Raw genomic sequence first — 7,386 nt, forward strand, 5'->3', positions numbered from 1 at the left:
TAAAGGTAAAGGTAAAGGTTTAGGTACCCGTCGCTGTACGGACCGAACGGACGGAGTGTACGGTACGAGACAGATAGATATATACACACACACACACACACACACACACACACACACACACATATATATATATATATATATATATATAGGTACATGTTTTCCACAGAATCAGAGTATATTATGAAGTAAAACAATTCCAAAAAGTAGCTTACATTTTGCACCTATTTACTTGCAATAAGGTTATGTTTCTGGGCAGTTGTAATCTCTTAATAAAGATATAACTTGAGAAAGAAAACACCAGGAAACATTGTGATACTATCTTTAAAAAATCATAGAACTAATAACAAAAACTGCTACTATTAATGCTGCTCTGTCTTTCAAGTCCTCTTTTTAAAAGCATGAATGGATCTTTCGATAATTGCCTACTAATAAATTTCTTATATGCATGACTTAAATGAAAGAGTTACAATCTGTCTTTTAACTCATAAATGGCAGTGAAACACCAAACAATGTTTTTATGATATAATGTTAATTTCTTATATTATTGTGCTATTTTTGAAGAATGTCTTCTACTTTTATTTTCTCTAACTAATCTCTACAAGAAAAAAAAAGTAACAGCTACAGATTTATACAATCAAAACTATTTATATGATTTGCTATAGTTGCAAAAATTCAATTTCTTTTAACATTGTTCATACCATAAGATGCAGTAACAACATTTAAAAATTGTTTTTAAGCCTATTTCAATTGTGTTTCTCTTGTAGGGATGGTGACACATTTTTTTCAAAAATGGTCTTAGGAACAAATGTTCGAGCTTTTAAGCTATCGACTGATGTTGTATCCTTTCCTTCTAAATCATGTAATCTCCTCTCTTCCCGTTCCTCTTCAATGCTTAATTTCTTGTAAGGAGTACGCCTGTCTGAAAATAAGCCTTCAACGTTGTAGCCAACAAAACCAATTACTAAAGCAAATGGAAACGTTATATATGGTGCATATATTCGTAATGCAGCCAGAAAAGCAGGAAGCATGATTTACTGACAACACTTGTAGCTTGAAACTTGTGTTTCCTGTTGGTAAAATACAGAATAATTATTGTTGAACTAAACCAATAGATGCTTTTACAAACTAAAAAAGGAGCCAAACATGGTTTACAAGGATAATTCAGTATTTACTCCAAAGAAGATTAAATACTTTTAGATATATTTTTTGTTATAGCTATTCATTACTTTGACATAGCATTTTTTTCTATCTTTATTTTCCAATACATTGAAATGTCATCATCATGAATTTCAATTTGACTATTTCATTTTTTTTCAATAAATCTTAAATACTTTTGATTTTTCAAGTAATTTTAAATACTTTAGTGCTAATTTTTTATATTGAAATACAAAAGTTCATCCCTACATGAATTAGATTTATAAATATACAAGTATTACACTAATCATTAATCACTTTTAGAAATACATGAATTAGATTTATAAATATACAAGTACTACACTAATCATTAATCACTTTTGGAAATACATGAATTAGATTTATAAATATACAAGTACTACACTAATCATTAATCACTTTTAGAAATACATGAATTAGATTTATAAATATACAAGTATTACACTAATCATTAATCACTTTTAGAAATACTTCTATTAGGCAACAAAGAGCTATAATCAATCACTTTCATTTTGATACAGGCACATAAAACCTAATAGTAGTTTTTCAGAAGTAGAACTGGTAAATGTTTTAAAAGGTTTTTTATACTTGTTCACAACACTAAAATGTTTTGGGCCAATTTTTATTTTGTTTACTTGTCCTGTACACACTAGCTTTCTGGTTAAATTTTCTTGTGCTATTTCTGTTCTCCACTAAATCCTTTTTTTTGGTTATATCTTTTTTGGGTGTGTTTTTGTGCATTTTTAATGATGTCCTAACTATTCTCTAATTTCTTTTTTACCTTTAATTATTTAAAACTTTCTTACAGATTCAGTAAGAACTAACATACTTCTTAAGATGTTTATAGTAAAATGCCTGAGGCTGATTAATTTTTACATTATCTAAAAGTTGAAGAAAAAAGGTAAAACATTTTTGTATGATGATGGCTGTGTATGAAAAAAGTTTTAATATTGATTTGCATAGCTTTAAAGGTATTACAATTTTAATTTAATGCCCAGATTACTCTTTATAAAATATAAAACTTTTTGTTTGAAATACATTTTAAAATATTTAGTAATTTTGTCAAAACATTCTACATGAACATAGAATATCAAAGCATAATCAGCTGACAAAAATAAACTTTTATTTTGGAATTTTTATTACTCTGAAAAACTAAATCACAAAATAATTTACTCTTGACAGCAGGGTTGAAGAAAAGTTACATATAAAGAATTTGGCCTTTAGATGATTTCCCTCAGAAACAAAAATACTGTTTTCATGGAAAAAAATATTCATTTCTATTAAATGACAGGACTTTCCAACAAGTGTTACATACAAGAAGTTGGGAATGTAACCTCTAAGTTTATGCAAACAAATCACAAGAGATAATACATCATTATTCCTTGTAAAAATAAGAACATTCCCTTAGCTTTGTCTTGCTATATTCCATTAAGGCAGGGTTGGAATTATATTATTTTATATTAATTTAGCATACTTGAAAAAAAAATTAGTGACATAAATACAACTTTATCATACAATGACATTCTCTTTGTTGTACTATTTTAAACACTAGGGATTACAAAGCTCCAGCACCTATATAAAGTGTAGTAATCCAAAATTCTCAGTATTTAGTAGAAGGAAAAAAAGTCGGGAAGGTTAGAGTTCTAAACTACTTCATTAGAATTTATCTGGGGTGCAAAAAGGTTTAGGCTGGGGTGTCTGAAACCCAACCATTGACTCCAGCATAGTCGAGGCACAAAGCTCACAGGTTTTTAGCATATAGGGAGATAAAAACTACCTCTCCTTCCACAAACTTGCAATGTATTTTTGAACTACAAATGAGCCTTGAAACAATGATGAAAAAAGTGGAATATACACAATCACAAGCAGACAGTTTGTCTTACACATCTACAATCCAGTAAATTAATATATTATTTCATGGTTATTACATCTGATTGCATATTTTAAACCACATAAGCATATTATATATGTATATATTGCACATACTTATGTTTGAAGTTATCCTTTTCAGAATGATGAATAATACTAACAAATGCAATTGTACATTCTGAAACTTAACATGAAACACTTCATTACGGAAGTAACAATACTAAAACGTCAGTATATTTAAAGGAATACTTCCCTATGTATTCCAAATTCTCTGCCACTTCTTTTCCTCCTCCTCATCAGTGATATGTAAATTATCATTTTCACTCTAAACACTCACCAATGTTTTATCGAATATTTATCCATTTCTATACCTTTTTACACCTAATCTCTACTGCCATCTGTCAGCTTGTCAAGGTACTAACATGAACATTATGGATTATGGCTTGCAGAAAATGGATTGTAAATAAGGGGTAACAAGAAAATACAAATAATTTTGGTATACAAAAAAAATATGAAATGAACAAATATTATTTAAAAAACACGTACAATGAGAGAATTACATGTAAATTTATAAAATAAGGAGATAGTCCTTATGGTCGGGAACAGGGGGTGGCAAGCTGCCCCTGGAACCGCAGTCATAACTGTGATTAATGCACAGAGAATAAGTGCCCAAGTTCACCTGCAACCACCTAAATATTTGTGAATCTCTCCTGACAACTAAGAACAGAACTTAACAACAAGTAGATAGGGCAGCACCCCTTCTAGAGCCACTACTTAAGAAAATATTCCAACATAAGTACCAAAAGTCACTATTAAAGATCCACACTCTCTATAAAAAAACAATTTCTGATGTCACCATCAAGAATGAACACTTTCTGCAGCAAAAGTACCTAATGTAAAAGATGAATGTCTTCTGTGGCAAAACTGCAAATAATGTCCTGCTAAAAATTAATGTAATTGTTTGTACATAATAAAAATACTTAATGTTCCAGCAAAGGATGAATTTCTTATACAAAGTTTGTTACTGGAACTATTAGGAAGGGTCATAGTTTAGATGTTGTCTATTTCTGACAATGATATGGTTAATAATGCCACTGGTAAAGAACTTTTAAGACCTAGTACTTACAATATTATAGCTTTAGGTATTTAAGTATTAAATACAGGAGATCTATTAAATAATAGATTGAAAGCTGATTACAAGCATCAGTGAGATAACCTGTAGCAAGCTCACAGAAATTCATTTTGTGAGTACTATAAACTTTTAATTGTACCACTGAGAATTTGTTAAATTTTTCTAAAAAATGAGGTTTTCTTTCATCTTTAACATTTTGTTTTTCCTTAAAATAAGAATACCAATTTAAATGCAATAAGGTGTAATTTAATGCCTTTAAAATATATCTTTAGAGTATCATTCATTCTGTAATACATGGTTGCTATGGAAATGTGTCATATTTGTTCACAAGTATCTGTATTAAATCATTTTTATGTCCTTTAAAGAAGCCCTATAAAATAAGGCAAACTGAAAGGAGCATGTATTATGTAGCTCAACAGAAGATTGCTTTGAATGTTTTACAGAAATGAAAACAGATAATTGATATTAACTTTAAAGTATTAGTGCAAAAAGAAAACAAGACAAACAATAAATTGCTCATCATCAGAGGAAGTTCTGTCCAAATTTTTTATTACCATCAGAAAATGTCCTGTGCCATTCCAGATTTTTGAAGGAAATGTAATAAAATGTCAAGACCTGAGCAACAAACAGGAAGAAGCCAATATTATAATATCTTACCAAGTTTTACAGGCAGTAACTGATGAGATGGTTCGAAGAATATCATTGTGGTGTCAAATGCTAACAATGTCTTACTTTTGCTGGTTCATAACTACGCAGAACATACCAACAACACTATCAAATATAACACACAGAAAATCTTAGATTTGAACATTGAAGCTGTAAGTAAAGAAAATGCCTCATTCATACTACAATGTTATTGAGTAAAAGGGGCACACTCAATTTCTTTGTATTCTTTATAGAAATAGTGAACTTTAAGTTTAAGAGGGATATCATAACCTTTTCTCAGAGTTGTGAAGACTCATTCAGAATAGTATGCAATTTTAATATTCTTAAAACTTAGAAATGGGCTGTTAGAATACTAGGGAGAGGTTTAAAAAAGGTTTGTTTGGATGTTTAGAATTTGTTTGTAAAGCTACACAAGGGTTATCTGAATAAGCCATTCTTAACTTTTAACTGATAAGATGAAAAGAAAGGCACCACCAACTCTCAGGTTATCCTTGTCCAGTAAATAATATTTGACAACCACTCTTACTGTGCACCTATGGGCCTAAAGTGTAGGGAGCATTTTTGAGTAGGACAGGTACCATGACCTACTAATATTTACAGTCTGCTAGGCACACTCACCACTAGGCCAGGCCCTAAAAGTTTTTTACTGAAGCATATAAGCTCTAAAGGTGAACTTAATTTAGGTAATCAAAACTGTCAGGAATTTGGATAATCTTGCTTTAGGTGGCCTTTTTGTGAGGTTGAAAATAAAGCTTGAAAAAAAAAACAGTGTTTAATATTATGAGTAACATTAATAAGTATAATTTTTAAAAACCAAGATGGAAACTTGTTCTTAAACAAAATTAGTTCTTATAATTCATTGAATGGTTTACTTGATAATTAGACATTTGTTGGATATGCATGCGAATGTAAAACGATATTTTAATTTGATTTTGATATTTGGTTATTGTGACGAGTGAATGGTGACCTTGATCAGATAATCACTTAAGAAGTTAATTGAACAAAAGACGTTACATCACCTTGCTCAATCTTTCTTACAGTTTCATATAACCTTTAGTTTAAGTTAACATTTCAGTTAAGTGTACAAAATTCAATCAAACATACTGCTGTTACTCAGGAATCTCTGCCAAAAGTTAGCTACCTCGATATATACAAAACCCAGGCAGCCGGTAACATCAAACCTTAGTCATTTTAAGTTAGTGGCACACGTGACTCACGCTATGCCCTTATCAACAACATCATTTCTGATTGAAAAAATGGCCAAAAACAGTGCAAATGTAATGTTCACTTTTAGAACTGTACACACGATTTACGTTCTTAGTATCTAAGACGTTATACTTACTACGTAAGAAGACTGCAAAAACTATCAGACTACGTTGGAAGGTCTTACTTAAACACAAGTTTTCACGCTCTTCTGAACAACGTAACGACCGTATATGACGGTATATCAAGAGTTATATGGCCTTTGCTTACGCTCTCAGGATTCTCGGTGTCGATGTATAAGTTTCCCAGTAATGCGAGTAGCAAAGATGCGAAGAACGTAAACATAACCTAGAGTCATTTTGTGTCATATTGCCACAATAAGTAGATTAAAAACAAATTAGAATTTACTAAAGGTTTCTCAAAACAAATTCTAAATATTTAGATGAACTTATTATCTTTTTTAAACTTAGTTTTTTAATGTTTGGCTCATATAACATGAACAAAGGTATTTTGTCTTTTCATATCACAAATACAAAAAATGGAATAAATTGTGGGATGAGAAGCAAGTAGGTCACTAGGATTGAATGCCAGACTTAGATCAGTATGTGGCGATGAGCAAATAGCCTGGTTAGATTTGTGGGATAATTTTAATGAGAAAGTTAATATTTTCGGAATGGATGGCTTACACTTAAACAAGGCAGGGGTTAGGATGTTAGCAAGGGCTATTAACTCGGACTGTAATGGTAGCTTTAAACTAGGGCTAGACAGAGATGAGGGCTACGATATTAGTAAAATAGTGTTACGTCTCTGGTCGTTAGTTAATTACTCGTAAAAATTCTTTCCGAAGAACTTCAGCGATACAAGTCCTTTCTCAAATAAAACTAGTTTATTCTTTCTCAATTCAACTTTGCAATACAATTAATTTCCACAGTCCCTTTAACTTAAACATACGCTATAATTCTCAACGAATGATTTACGCACTTCACTTACTACCGCGTTTGACTCAATTGTCCGTCTATATCTTCAATCTCTCTGTCAGCTATTCAATCCCGATTAATTGTCTGACGCACTTATATACAAGAATAGAGGGCGCCTAGCAAATACTGGATTATTCGTAATGTTCCCCGATCTTTCTAGAACTCATTACGTGTTACCAGGATCACGTGACTTCCGCTGTCGTAACACTGTCTCTTCCTTAGTATTGTTCGTCCCGAACAATAGCCACTTACATTAAACCAATAGAAAATTAACAATAACTTAATTAAATGTATAGAATTTACAAACACAAAATTAAAATTCAACGGAGACTCTTAATTTTACGGGACATATCTTCTTTCGCATTG

The 7,386-nt window shown here is 31.0% G+C and overlaps 1 long non-coding RNA gene across 1 annotated transcript; it reads right to left on the reverse strand.

Annotated features, from left to right (window-relative positions):
• Positions 1-625: 625 nt before the first annotated feature.
• On the reverse strand, positions 626-6,365 carry LOC106457479. The gene is made up of 2 exons (XR_002610175.1): positions 6,183-6,365; positions 626-1,067 (listed from the first exon to the last, which is right to left on the reverse strand). It is a non-coding gene; the product is annotated as an uncharacterized LOC106457479 (long non-coding RNA).
• Between the last annotated feature and the right edge of the window lie 1,021 nt (positions 6,366-7,386).

This window comes from Limulus polyphemus, unplaced genomic scaffold (assembly GCF_000517525.1).
Source record: "Limulus polyphemus unplaced genomic scaffold, Limulus_polyphemus-2.1.2 Scaffold336, whole genome shotgun sequence".
Lineage (NCBI taxonomy): Eukaryota > Metazoa > Arthropoda > Merostomata > Xiphosura > Limulidae > Limulus > Limulus polyphemus.